Consider the following 15,890-nt stretch of genomic DNA (forward strand, 5'->3'; position numbering starts at 1 on the left):
CTGATCTCCTGTTGTGTGAATATGCACAGCAGAGATCAGGTCTGAATTAGGCCCTATATACAGCTGCCAGTGAGGCAGGGATCTGCTGCTGCCAGTGAGGCAGGGATCTGCTGCTGCCAGTGAGGCAGGGATCTGCTGCTGCCAGTGAGGCAGGGATCTGCTGCTGCCAGTGAGGCAGGGATCTGCTGCTGTCAGTGAAGCAGTGATCTGCTGCTGTCAGTGAGGCAGTGATCTGCTGCTGTCAGTAAGGCAGGGATGTGCTTCTATAAGTGAGGCAGGTATGTGCTGCTGTCAATGAGGCAGGTATGTGCTGCTGTCAATGAGGCAGGTATGTGCTGCTGTCAATGAGGCAGGGATGTGCTGCTGTCAGTGAAGCAGGGATGTGCTGCTGTCAGCAAGGCAGTGATCTGCTGCCCACTATCTCCCTATCACCCCTGCCTGAGTCACACACTTTCCCTGTCCCCCCTGCCCCAGTTACCCACTATCTCCCAGTCACCGCTGCCTCAGTTAACCACTATACCTGCGACCCCTGCCTCAGTCACCCACTATACCAGTCACCCCTGCCTCAGTCAACCACTATCTCCATATCACCCCTGCCTCAGTCACCCACTATCCCTGTCACCCCTGCCTCAGTCTCCTACTGTCCCTGTCACCCCTGCCACAGTCATCCACTATATCCCTATCACCCCTGCCTTAGTCACTGACTATCTCCCAGTCACCCCGGCCTCAGTCACCCACTATCTCCCACTCATACATGCTTCAGTCACCCACTATCTCCCAGTCATCCCTGCCTCAGTCACCTACTGACACCAGTGCAGACATTTCTGCTGCGGCCTCTCCACTCTCCAGCGTGAACGTCCTGACGACTGAGGAAATCCGCTTCCCAGTTGAGGACTCCGGGAATGAACACTGCCGATATTGCTGGCAGATGACGTTCTACCCAACTGAGGATTTTTGATACTTCCAGCTTTGCTATGCAATTTCGAGTGCCGCCTTGATGATTTGTGTACACTACCGTGGTGGCGTTGTCCGATTGTACTTGAACAGGCCTGCAAGGTGATATCTAATTAGCACACAGGTAAGGAATTAAGAAAATCTTTATTTAAGGGTGAAGATGTTTCTCACAAAATCGTTGCCCCAATGCATCATTGAAATTCAAGCTGGAAAGATGATTTTAATATATCACTTGTACATTTTGTATTGCTCTTCTGGTGACAATGTAGTTTGTTTTTGTCAATTACCCTTTTAATAATAGGGTAAAGAAAATTAAGTGGATTTTTTAAAGAAAACTATACTGTCAATATACTATTAAAACAAATTAAAATGGTAAAAGTTATTGTACTTTAAGTAAAAATAAAAGAGCAAAAATATCAATCCCAGTTTTGATTACTTAAATTAACAAAAAAAAATGCATATAGCAGAGGATAGTTTCAATCTGCCTACCTCTGGGTTATGTGCCCAGCATGCTTCCATTGCTGTACTCTGCTGCACATGTAAGTGCAATAGATCCTGAAGCACTCACTCATCATGGGAAAGTACCAATGTGTTTCTTCGTTGGTTGATGGAAGAAACATCTTACAAAAACTCTCCAGATTATTGACTTTTTAAAGTTTTTCTAGGAAACGTTTTAGATGAATGCTTATTAGCCTTTGTCAGTATGGACTTTTGCAAAGTGTCTCTGTGGCGAAATCAGTTAGTGTGTACGGCTATAAACCAAAAGGTTGGTGGTTCAATCCCACCCAGGGACGTAATTGACCTTGTTATCAGATTTTGGTAATCTTTAAGTAGACAAGTCAAAATTTTAAACCCCCTCTTATGGTGTAGGGTACCTGGCCTTCTCTGATGTAATCAGAGTTAGATTTGATTCAGTGATTTTATAAAAACAGCTAGGAAGCACAATTTAGCAGTGGGTTGCAGAGAAAAAGAAATATGCTGGCAAAAAAATCCAATTGAGTGATTAAACAGCTCTTAATTTTCTGGCTTTATTTTTATGCTAACAAATTTGTTCTCTGAAAAGTGTCCACAAAGCCAAGTCTCTGATTAACACCTTTGTAAGGATGGTTTTTCACCTATTACTAAATTAAATTTGCTTCATTGGAAAGGCAGCAAGATGCATCCTCATTTCAATGTCTACTGAAATAATACGGGTTGACACCAGGAAACATTAACGCCACTGCATCCTTGCTGCTTTCTCATGTGGAAGTCTGTTTAATGTGAAAACAAGGTGATATCTAATTAGCACACAGGTAAGGAATTAAGAAAATCTTTATTTAAGGGTGAAGATGTTGCTAACAAAATCGTTGCCCCAATGCATCATTGAAATTCAAGCTGGAAAGATGATTTTAATATATCACTTGTACATTTTGTATTGCTCTTCTGGTGACAATGTAGTTTGTTTTTTGTCAATTACCATTTTACTAATAGGGTAAAGAAAATTAAGTGGATTTTTGAAAGAAAACAATACTGTCAATATACTATTAAAACAAATTAAAATGGTAAAAGTTATATTACTTTAAGTAAAAATAAAAGAACCAAAATATCAATCCCAGTTTTGGATTACTTTAATTAACAAAAAAAAAATGCATATAGCAGAGGATAGTTTCAATCTGCCTACCTCTGGGTTATGGGCCCAGCATGCTTCCATTGCAGTACTCTGCTGCACATGTAAGTGCAAGAGAACCTGAAGCACTCACTCATCATGGAAAAGTACCAATGTGTTTCTTCGTTGGTTGATGGAAGAAACATCTTACAAAAACTCTCCAGATTATTGACTTTTTAAAGTTTTTCTAGGAAACGTTCTAGATAAATGCTTATTAGCCTTTGTCAGTATGTACTTTTTGCAAAGTGTCTCTGTGGCGCAATCGGTTAGTGTGTTCGGCTATTAACCAAAAGGTTGGTGGTTCAATCCCACCCAGGGACGTAATTGACCTTGTGATCAGATTTTGGTGATCTTTAAGTAGACAAGTCAAAATTTCAAACCCCCTGTTATGGTGTAGGGTACCTGGCCTTCTCTGATGTAATCAGAGTTAGATTTGATTCAGTGATTTTATAAAAACAGCTAGGAAGCACAATTTAGCAGTGGGTTGCAGAGAAAAAGAAATATGCTGGCAAAAAAATCCAATTGAGTGATTAAACAGCTCTTCATTTTCTGGCTTTACTTTTATGCTAACAAAGTTGTTCTCTGAAAAGTGTCCACAAAGCCAAGTCTCTGATTAACACCTTTGTAGGGATGGTTTTTCACCTATTACTAAATTAAACTTGCTTCATTGGAAAGGCAGCAAGAAACACTAGACTAATTGGAGGTGCGCCCTAAAGCAAATTACAATGTTAGGATTAGGGGGTTCGGAAAGACCTCTAGTGTATACTGTCACGATCCGGGTATCTGGACGCCATAACTTACCTTTCAGATGCCTCCTAAGGCTGGCTCAGCGCTCCAGGACCGGATCCCATCTGTTATTCTGATGTCCCCATTCCTGCCTCCTCTCCTGTCACTCTGAGACGCTGTCACAGCGGCGCCATGTTACATCTTGAATGGCATCTCCCGCGGCCTCCGCCGCCATCCCTGAGTTTCTGCATGCAGGATGTCAGAGTGGCGCTTATGTCAGCCGCGGCCTCCGCTGTTGCCCGCGTGGTTCAAATGTGCACTCATCAGTCTGGCGTCTCCTGTTTACTGTGGCCGGCGCCGCCATTGCTGTTAAAGTTCCCACATGGATTATCAAACCAATCTTCCCTCCAAGTGTCTGCATGGGCGCAGCCATGTTGGATTCTGTCACCTGTTCATTTCCACCAATCCGCTGTTTCCATTGTAATCTGCATAATTGCCTAGCCAATCCCTTCCTTGCTGCAGGTATAAGTATTCTGTGCCTGAGCAAGGAAGGCGTCAGTGATTTGGTTGTCAAACCTAGTTCCAGTTTGTCTCTCTCCCGTGGTTGTTTTCCAGGTTCCAGTTACCATCTCCAAACCTCCACTAAAGAGACCCGCTCTAGTCTACCACCTGCGGTGCAGCCTGACTCTCCAGTCCTCTGGGACTCATCTGTTTCCAGTTACAGATTTACCTGCTTCCAGCCTAGCTTCCAGCAGAGATCAGCTCTTCTTAAAGTGCCGGTATCATTTCCGCAGATTACCACTCACCACCGGCACTATTATTTCACCGCTCTCAAACGCCATATATCAATCATATTTCATCGCTCTCAAGCTTCATTTATTATTTGGCTGGTTCCATCCAGCAATCCACTCCGTGCTTACATCAGTTTGGTTTCAGCCAGTACCCACAGCAGCCATTTTATCCACAGCAGCCCAGCTTTTCCTGGAACACCAGCTAGTATGATCCTGGGCTATCTCCATTGCTACAGTCGGGCCTGGTAAGGACTTTCCAACTAGAAGATAATAAGAACTGTCTCATACTACCAGAGCCCTGTGGTCCTTGTCCTCCTGTAGTACCCAGGAACTGTATTATTTCTCTGCTGATTTTATGTTTCTCTTTTATTACTGCTGTGATGCATGGAGTTTGTCAAAATAAACATCATTGACTTTTATCCTGGTTGTCGTGGGCACGCCTTCGGGCAATTCTTCTACATTTAACTTACATGTCCAGGGGTCTGATACAACCTCCCAGGTTCCACTACACCTCAGCCCCTACAACTGAGGCTGCCTCCAGTCAGCTCAGGCCCTCAGTTGTGACATATACACTGTATATACATTTTAAGATAGGAAGGTACAAATTACATATTCACATTGCATCTATGGGCTGGATTCAAATGTCCCTTTCCTCCCTCAATCGTGCCCGTCAGCAGCTATTCTATTCTATATAAGGAGCCACGAGTCGCCACCATTTTCACTTGTGCATTGGAGATGATAGGGAGAGGACGTGCAGCGTTTTCTCAGTTTCTGTGTTCAGTGTGCTGCAAATATCTGTGCTCAGTGTGCTTGCAAATATCTGTGCTCAGTGTGCTGAAAATATCTACGTTCTCTGCCTGAAAAATGCTCCATATCTGTGCTGCATTGTATTATATAGTATGAGGACAGGGCAGAATTTTGCTGACCACCAGTATATAATATATAGCAGTACGGTACAGTAGGCCACTGCTCTACCTACCTCTGTGTCGTCAAGTATACTATCCATCCATACCTGTGGTGTATTTTAGTAGTTGTGCGCAGTATATATAGTAGGAGGACAGGGCAGAATTTTGCTGACCACCAGTATATAATATATAGCAATACGGTACAGTAGGCCACTGCTCTACCTACCTCTGTCGTCAAGTATACTATCCATCCATACCTGTGGTGTATTTTAGTAGTTGTGCGCACTATATATAGTAGGAGGACAGTGCAAAATTTTGCTGACCACCAGACTTCTACTTAAGTCCAATGGTGTAGGATGTGCAAAGCTGTTTGGCTGTGCATTTATTGATCTAAGCATGCATTTTTATCAAAGCGTGATAAAATTGACACAACGCAGCGTTCAATCAGCGTTAATTTATCTTCAGCTGATATCGATTGTGAATTGACGTTTCTTCTCTTCTTGTCACCTACAGGTAATTACAATTGACTACAACCACCAATCTATTCTGCTGCACTATATCTATATATGCAAAGCTAATTCTGCTGGGTAATTACAATTGACTACAACCACCAATCTATTCTGCTGCACTATATCTATATATGCAAAGCTAATTCTGCTGGGTAATGCAAATTGAAACATTATTGCATAGTATGTTATTTTGAAGTACTTTTTTAAAGTTTTGAATGATATAGACCCAGTTTAATCTTTGTGGAATGCCTGGTTGTTGTTTTTAAGGTAATTTATTGCCTGGCATTTGAGGGGGTGGGGTGTGGTTACAGATTTCAATTATTGGTTTCACTTGTAATAGTCTTCTACTAAAGTCCAATGGTGTAGGCTGTGCAAAGCCATTTGGCTGTGCATTTATTGATCTAAGCGTGCATTTTTATAAAAGCGTGATAAAATTGACACATAACAGCAGTGTTCAATTAGCGTTCAATCGAAGTGAAAAAAGAAGGAAAACAGAAGCACACCAATCTAACAAAACAAAGAAAACTGAAGAACTAATAACAAATGTGAGTCACTTACTCCTCAGATCACTCACCTCCTGATTGTTGCATCTGATTACATAGCACAGAACTACCTTACTTGGACATTTCATAAACCATCCATTTCACCTACAAATGCCTGTATCTGTATTATTGTAATTTTGTTTTTTAAGCACAGCTGCACCAATGCAATTTTACCTGCAAACACTTAAAACATCTAACATAATTACCATTGCTTCTTAAACCTCTCACAATCCTTTCATTTCTTACACTCCAAATACATTTCTGCACCCACTTTATCTACGCTTTTGACTCATTTCATACTAAATCTACACCCCTTGAGCCTACACTGCTTTTCTCACCTGCATTTCTACAATTCTTCTGCTCGGATTCCCTTACAGTCTCCTCTCCTACTTCCACTTTCCCTCAACCTATTTACCTACTTAACACTATGTGAATGCTTTCTTATACTCCCCACATCACTCAGTGTCTACCTAATAATGTATCTTTATCCTTCCCCCCTAGTCTCCTCCACCTCCTCCTCTGTCTCCCCTCCATCCCTCTGTTTCCTTCCCCCACCTTTCCTGTTACCCCACTTTCATTCACCTCTGCCCCATGGTCCTGCTACCCCACAACTCAGCCCTGCTCCCTCTCTCCCTTCCCTGTCACCTCCCCACACCCCATCCACATCACACTGACCTCCCTCCCTGCCCACCTCCTGCAGTTTCCCCTCCTATCTCAGGCACCCGTACCATCACTACTCTCTCATCCCTGCCCTCAAAGTTAATCCCACCTCATCGCTACAGCAACCCTGAAAATCTAATTCACATCTCTCCCACAAACTCATACCCCCTATCCTGTGCCCTCTGGAATGCCAGATCCGTTTGTAACAAACTGGTCCCCACTCATGACCTTTTCATTTCCAACTCCCTACACCTACTAGCCATTACTGAAACTTGGATTACGCCCTCTGACACTACTTCTGCTGCTGCTCTCTCTGCTGGGGGCCTTACATTCACACACACCCCCCGACCTGGGGGTCGCCATGGGGGTGGTGTTGGGGTCCTTTTACCTTCTAGTTACTCCTACCAACTCATACCACCAGAACCATCCCTTATATTATCTACATTTGAGGTCCACTCCATATGTCTCTTCCAACCAGTCCATCTTAGAGTAGCTGTCATTTACTGCCCCCCTGGCACTGCTTCCAAATTCATCGACAACTTTGCTTCCTGGCTTCCTCACTTCCTCTCTTCTGACATTCCCACCATTATCCTAGGCGATTTCAACATCCCTATTGACATCCCCACACAATCCCCTGCCTCTAAACTCCTTAACCTCACCTCTTCACTTGGTCTCTCCCAGTGGACCTCCTCACCCTCCCATGTGAATGGGAGCTCACTGGATCTGGTCTTCACTCACCGCTGTGATATTTCTGATTTTTCCAACTCCCCATTTCCCCTCTCTGACCACCACCTGCTCTCCTTCAACCTATCTCTCTCGACTTCCCCATCTCAACCTCCTAAGGCTACCATCACTAAGCGTAACATTGAAGCTATTGACACCACATTCCTTTCCTCCCTGTTTGACTCACTTCTCTCTCCTATTCTCTCTCTCTCTCATGCCCTGAACAAGCCACTTCCACATACAATGCTTCCCTTACTTCTGCTCTTGACTCTGTTGCTCCACCAACCACTGTTCACCCTCGCAAATTAACACCTCAACCCTGGCACACCAAATGCACCAGATATCTGCAAAAATGCTCACGTACTGCTGAGCGACACTGGAGGAAATCACGCTCTAAGGCAGACTTCCTCCATTTCAAACTTATGCTCTCATCCTTCAGTGCTGCCCTTTCTCTTGCTAAACAGTCATACTTCAAGAACCTCATCTCCTCCCAGTCTTCCAACCCCCGGCGCCTCTTTGCCACTCTCAACTCACTCCTCTGCCCACCTCCACCTCATCTCCCTTCCTCACTCTCTGCTCTTGACTTTGCCACTTACTTCACATCCAAAATTGACTCCATACGTCAGGACATCACATCACACCAGACTATCAGAAACCAGCCTTCTCCCATCCCTTACCAACCCTCCCCATCCCTCGCACCAACTCTGTCATCTTTCTCCCATGCATCTGGAGAGGAAGTCATGGCCCTCATTCGTTCCTGTTCCCTCACCACCTCCCCACTTGACCCTAACCCCCCCGCCTCCTCTGCCACATCTCTTCTTCTGCTTGTTCACATCTTTCCCACCTTCTCAATCTCTCCCTCTCATCAGGCACTGTCCCCTCTGCCTTCAAGCACGCTCTCATCTCTCCTATTCTTAAAAAACCTACCCTTGATCCAAACTCTCTCTTTAACTACCGACCCATCTCTCTTCTCCCTTTTGCCTCCAAACTCCTTGAGCGTATTGTCTACAACCGCCTTACTTCCTTTCTTTCCTCACACTCACTGCTTGACCCATTCCAGTCTGGCTTCCGTCCTCTCCACTCCACTGAAACTGCCTTTACAAAAGTATGCAATGACCTCCATGCTGCTAAATCTAAGGGACACTACTCTCTACTTATTCTACTTGATCTCTCTGCTGCTTTTGACACTGTGGACCATCCTCTCCTACTGCAAATCCTTCACTCCATTGGTCTGCGTAACACTGCCCTCTCTTGGTTGTCGTCCTACCTTTCTGACCGTTCATTCTCTGTCTCCTCTCATGACTCCACCTCCCCCTCACTTCCACTAACTGTAGGGGTACCCCAAGGTTCTGTCCTTGGTCCTCTTCTCTCTCTATACGTCCTCACTAGGTAAGCTCATTAGTTCTTTTGGTTTCCAATATCATCTCTATGCTGATGACACTCAAATCTATCTTTCCTCTCCAGACCTCTCCCCTACTCTCCTCACTCGTATCTCCAACTGTCTCTGCTATCTCTTCCTGGATGTCCCAGCTCTTTCTTAAACTTAACATGTCTAAGACCGAGCTGATCATCTTCCCTCCCTCCCGCATAACCTCACCTCCTACAATCTCATTATCTATTGATGGCACTACTATCTCCTCTACCCCCCAAGTGCGCTGTCTTGGAGTAATCCTTGACTCCTCCCTCTCCTTCAAACCACACATTCAGCACCTCTCACAAACCTGCCGTTTTCATCTAAAAAATATTTCCAGGATCAGACCCTTTCTGACCCAGGATGCTACTAAGACTCTTATCCACTCACTGGTCATCTCCAGACTGGACTACTGTAATCTCCTCCTGACTGGCATTCCTGACAAATACCTCTCTCCACTCCAATCTATCCTCAATGCTGCTGCCCGGCTAATTTTCCTCACCAAATGCACTACGTCCACCTCTCCTCTCTTACTAGTCCTTCACTGGCTCCCCTTCCCTTTCAGAATCCATTTCAAGCTTCTCACACTTGCTTACAAAACCCTCACCCACTCCTCTCCCATCTACATCTCTGATCTTATCTCGCTTTACACTCCCACCCGTCCTCTTCGCTCTGCTAATGCACGCCGACTCTCCTGCCTACGGATTACTTCCTCCCACTCCTACCTCCAAGATTTTTCACGTGCTGCACCACTTCTCTGGAATTCCCTACCTCTCCCCCTCAGACTCTCCACCTCTCTACAAAACTTCAAATGGGCTCTCAAGACCCACTTCTTCACCAAACCCAGCCAAATCTCATCCTAAACCTCTGTTCCACGCTCTCTATGTACCCCATCTGTCTCACCCCTGTCTGTCTACCCCTCCCCTTTAGAATGTAAGCTCTCATGAGCAGGGCCCTCTTCCCTCATGTGCTTACTCTTTTCTTACTTTAATAATCTTCAGCTGCACCAAATCCAGCAGTCTTCTGCCACCTGATACTTATTCCAGTGTCATCTGCTGATGTAGCTATGTTTATTTACCCTGTACTTGTCCTATATTGTCATCAACTGTAAGTTGCTGTTTTCCTGTTTGATTATTTGTTTATGTACTCTGTAATTTGGTGCTGCGGAACCCTTGTGGCGCCATATAAATAAAGGATAATAATAATAAATAATATATTATATAGCAGTACGGTACAGTAGGCCACTGCTCTACCTACCTCTGTGTCGTCAAGTATACTATCCATCCATACCTGTGGTGCATTTTAGAAAAAAAACATATCTCGGCAGAGCAATCTATATATCCATCATTTTTCAGACAGCAACAGTGGGTATTGTAATAGTCACCCAATCCATCACTTTTATAGGGTTACATGCATCCACATGCTACAGCCTGTCTCAATAATTTTACTGTCACGGTGTGTGTGTTTGTGTTTTTATTTGGGTATTTTTTGTTGTTGTAGAACTACAGGTACCAGCGAGCCCGTTATTTCCCCGCCTGCTGGTACTTGAGGTTCTCCAAGTACCAGCAAGTGGGGGAGGCTTGCTGGGCCTTGTAGTTCCACAACAAAAAAACAATATTCTTTTTTTACACATATGGCTATCAGCCCGGCACCCACCACACAGGGGTGCTGGGGACAGCCTCGGGCTTCACCCCTGGCCCTTGGGTGCCTCGAGGGGAGGAACCTCTTGATTTAAGGGATCCCCACTCCTCCAGGGAACCCCGGCCAGGGGTGACTAGTTGGAGGGGTAATGCCAGGGCCGCAGGGACCTACATAAAAGTGTCCCCTGGCTGTGGCATTATCTCTCTGGCTAGTGGAGCCCGGTGCTGGTTTTAAAAATATGGGGGACCCCTACATCTTTTGTCCCACGTATTTTTTGGAACCAGGACCCGTCTAAGAGCCCGGTGCTGGTTGTCTAAATACGGGGAACCTCTGTCCAATTTTTCCCCAAGTATTTAAATAACCAGGACCGGCTCAAAGAGGCTGGTTATACTAAGGAGGGGGGACCGCACACATTTTTTTTAACCCATTCAGACCCTTCTCCTTTAAGTTAATGGAAGCCCTGGACAACAAAATTGCATTCATGTCCTCCTCCCTCACCCTTCCCAGTCCCAAACACTCATTTTTTTTTCTTTAAAAATTTATAATATATCACAAGAACAATGAGCAGGCAGGCAGCGGGCATTGGCGGCATCGGACTGATATAGAAATTAGTGGTGGAGGGCTGGGTCAGTTGATTGTGGGAGAGTTTGTAAGCCATTGGCGGTGGCAGTGGGTATCGGCTCAGAGGCAGTAGCGGGCATTGGCTAAGGGTCATCGGCAGGATTCGGCGGACATTATGGCTGTAGTGCCTCACTAGCCACTGACCTCACCGCACGCCACTGTGGGACAGATGTAACATGCAGAGAGAGGTAGATTTTGGGAGAAGGAATGTCCTAGCATAACTGTTAATTGCAGTGTAATACTGTAATTCAACTGTGCAGCATTTGTGGCTAAATGTCAAAGAAGCCAGTATTTACCCTGCATGCAAAACAATAAATGTATTTGCACATACCTCCAAACTAACCCAATTTTTGCAGGACAGTCACTTTTTTTGGGAATGTCCAGCTAACCCAAATAACCCCCCCCCCCCAGTGTCCCATAGTCATGGGGAAGGGGGGGGTGGAAGGCTCCCTGTAGCTTGTTGCTCTGCAAATATGCACATTGTGGGTAATTCAGACCTGATCGCTAGGGTGTGTTTTTTGCATCCCTGTGATCAGGTGGTTGCCGCCTACAGCGGAAGGGAAAATTTGCTGTGCAGGTGTGTGATCACATGTGCACAAGAGCTGCACAGCTCAGCACTTACTCAGCCATTGAGGTGACGTCACAAATCCTCCCACAAAACGCCGGGTCCCTCCAGTGTTTTTCCGGACACTCCCTAGAAACATTCAGTTGCCACCCACACAAACACCCTCTTCTTGTCAATCTTCTTGTGATCTCTGGACCGTCGCACCTACGCATTGTGGCGCATACGCATGTGCAGTGCAGACCTGATTGCCCGCTGGGTGAAAATAAATTGAAGCGATCTGGTCTGAATAAGCCCCAATGTCTATTCACGGGAGACAGAGGGGCTGGGGTATGGTCAGCAGCTCACAGAGCACCTATAATGACAAAAATGGGAGACATGGCTCATGATCGCGATATACCTGCGAAGGTACGCCCTCTATTGATTGACAGGCAGAGGCATTCGCATTTTCTGCGGAGCACCCGGAGAAAATGTAGGCACATGCACAGGATGGACCCTGCGTATATGCCCCCATCCTCTTCATAGTTTTTGGGGTTGGAACGAGCAGTGTGAAAACATCAATCGATGGGGGTAATTCCAAGTTGATCGCAGCAGGAATTTTGTTAGCAGTTGGGCAAAACCATGTGCACTGCATTTACGAACAGATGATTTTTTATATAAATTTTAAAATGTTAGTAAATGTGTGTTTTTTTCAACCTGGAAGCCCAACATCGATTAAGATCGATCTTAAATAGACCCCTGGGTTTTAAGGATAACCATGGTTGAGTCCAATAATTAATTCACATTGACCGAAGTTCTAATTAAGTAGTGATGTGCACCGGAAATTTTTCGGGTTTTGGGTTCGGTTCCGCGGCCGTGTTTTGGGTTCGGACGCGTTTTGGCAAAACCTCACCGAAATTTTTTTGTCGGATTCGGGTGTGTTTTGGATTCGGGTGTTTTTTTCAAAAAACCCTAAAAAACAGCTTAAATCATAGAATTTGGGGGTCATTTTGATCACATAGTATTATTAACCTCAATAACCATAATTTCCACTCATTTTCAGTCTTTTTTGAACACCTCACACCTCACAATATTATTTTAATTGGTATTTGGTACCGGGGACACAGTACCTCAATCAAGTCTATAGTTGGCTCTGAAATCAGCATTAAACTGGATCCACACTTAGATTATCTGTCCAATTTTTTTTTCTAGTTGAAACAAAATTATGCTAATATGTGGCAGCAAATGACAATTGACCATTTGCTCCCAAACACTGGAAAACATCCAAAAATGGTCATTTAGATAAATTGGTTAAATCCATTTCATTTAGCTAATTTATCCAAACTACCTTTATTGTATCTTTGTGGGTGAATGATGTGTGGGTCAGTGTTGAGGGTGGTGGAGGAGATGGGTAATAGGCACAGCAGGGTGTGGACAGTCAAATAGTGTGCTTAGAGGTGCAGATAAATAGGGATATCTAATAATTCACCCACTATTCTATAGAATTATTAGATATCCCTATTTATCTGCATTACTCACCTAACACTCAGCATTTATCTACATGCTGATGCTATTCATAGCACTTAGCTTGCAAGTATTTTACCCATAAGAAGACACATTAGATGTTCCCTCTCTTTTCATTAAAGACGTCCCCAGCAACCATACTGTACTATACTACAACAGGAATAATTACTGTGGGGGATTATACCATTTGATCTGGAATAAAGGGAAAATATTGTGGAAAGAGTGCTGTAAGTGTATGATATGTAGAACTATTGCCAGGTTCTGACATTTGTCAAGTGAATTACTAATATACATTCAACTAATATTACATAGTGTCCAGTAATTCAGTATCAGACTAATTGATAAAGTCAATTTGGATCAATAATAAAGACACAACACAGGTAGCGAACCTTGATATTAATAAATGTATTTCCATTTATTATATATGGTAATTACATTATACAAACTTATTGTACTTTATCTCGTGTTTAGACAATTTTAACGAATTTATTAAAAGTAAATTTTTAAATCATCATTTGTGCGCCAGCAAAAGAGACATTCTTTTCTCTTCTCCTTTCCTGCATAACATTACTTGTCTCTGGTAGCACCCCCGAACGTCCTACAATTAATATTTAATATAACTGATGGACATTTATTGGGGCCTCTTCATACAAATATTTAGAATTTAATAGCTGGTGCAGAACACATCCCCTTCCCCCCATTCCCTGTATATCTGGATTCACCAAGGAAATGCTGATACTGACTCCAAGAAGAAAGGGAGTCTCTTCCCTATGAAGGTGAAGCCTTGTTTGGCGACGGCCTAGTTAATTTGATCTCGGCAGCTCCCGCAGGTAAGTCAACCTTCTTGCACTATGTTCCCTCTCAACGGATAAAGACGCATCATTATCTGATGCAGTCATTTCGGCCCAATAGATATGCAAGAAGTTAAGATTCCCCTTTCTTTGCAGGTAGAGGAAGAAGAAGAGGGAAGAGGTCTGTAGCCTCTTCAAGATTGCAGGAGCAGAGATTGTCCTCTGCTTCTGCCAAATCAACTGCATGACGCTAGGGCTTTCTTGCAGGAGCCCGCACCAGTGGGGGCACGTCTAAAACTCTTCAGTCAGTTCTGGATTCATTCGGACCTGGACTCGTGGGTTTTATAAATAGTGTCCCAAGGGTACAAACTGGGGTTTCAAGACGTTCCCCCTCACCGATTGTTCAAATCAGCCTTAGACAGCAGGGAGAAGGTTTTTATTCAAGCCACTTCGTGGTCCCGAAGCCGGACGGCTCAGTCAGACCAATCTGAAATCTGAAATCCCTCAATTTCTACCTAAAGAAATTCAATTTCAAGATGGAATCTCTCACGGTAGTGATCTCCAGTCCGGAGGAAGGAGATTTCATGGTTTTGGTAAACTTAAAGGATGCCTACTTACATGTTCCCATTTAGCCACTGCATCAAGCTACCTGAGGTTTGCAATTCAGGATTGTCATTACTAATTTCAGACGTTGCCATTTGGTCTGTCCACGGCTCCGAGGATTTTCACCAGGGTGATGGCGGAAATGATGGTTCTCCTTCGCAAGCAAGGAGTCACAATTATCCCGTACTTGGATAATAGTTTGCTGTCTGTTTCCACTTCTCTTTTCTTGAGCCGCTCCCTTCTATGCCCTTGCGCACTATCCTAACTTCTCCCGTCTGCTTACTTTGTGCCTTCCAACGCACAATGCGAACTACAGGTAGTGCTGCAGGGCCCACACCTTTTTACTTGCCTTACAGAGCAGCTCTGGAGCTGTTACAGTGCCCAGCTGCTGCAAGAAATCAGCTTGAATGCTTCAGGGGCTGGGGCATAGCCAACATGAGCCCCACACCGAAGGAGGGTGGAGGTGTTTAATGCGAACTAGGGGTCATCCAAGCGCCGCAAAAGGCCGCCATGCCCTGCATAACCCTTTTCTCTTTTCATATGCAGATGAGGGTTCCAGCCAACTTTGGCCCACTGCTTGGATGACATCACCGTATGCAAATCCGTCTTCTGCAGACCTTCTCCCAGGAATGCTTTTACTAGTTGTTGCATTTGGTTTGTTGTTTGGGGGTGCTTCAGTATTAGGCAGCCTTCTACCCTCCCATGTTCATCTCACCTGCCAGGTGAGATACTATGATCATGAAGTTGCTTCTCCCAGGGCAAGGCTCACCCATTGCCAGGCTGATGCAAGAACTGGCAGCCCGACTAGAACATCAGGAGGCTGCACAGGGCCACATCATCCGCTGTCTCCAGGATCTCTCTACTCGGCTGGATGGGATTCAGACAACTCTCCGTGGATCAGGCGCGTCTGGTGCGTCAACCACAGTGACTCCAGCTATAACCCCACCCACCTTACCCATTTCTGCTCCACGTCTTCATCTTCCAACGCCAGCAAAATTTGACGGATCTCCAAGATTCTGCAGGGGATTTCTCAACCAGTGTGAGACTGCAAGGGATATTGGACTCTTGAGTTCACGGGCCAATTTCATGGCAGTCTCGGATAGGAGGGCATTGTGGATTCACCAAGGGAATGCTGATGCTGACTCCAAGAAGAAAGGGAGTTTCTTCCCTATGAAGGTGAAGCCTTGTTTGGCGACGGCCTAGTTAATTTGATCTCGGCAGCTCCCGCAGGTAAGTCAACCTTCTTGCCCTATGTTCCCTCTCAACGGATGAAGACGCATCATTATCTAACGCAGTCATTTTG

The sequence above is a fragment of the Pseudophryne corroboree genome, unplaced genomic scaffold (assembly GCF_028390025.1).
Source record: "Pseudophryne corroboree isolate aPseCor3 unplaced genomic scaffold, aPseCor3.hap2 scaffold_367, whole genome shotgun sequence".
In the NCBI taxonomy this organism is placed as follows: Eukaryota; Metazoa; Chordata; class Amphibia; order Anura; family Myobatrachidae; genus Pseudophryne; species Pseudophryne corroboree.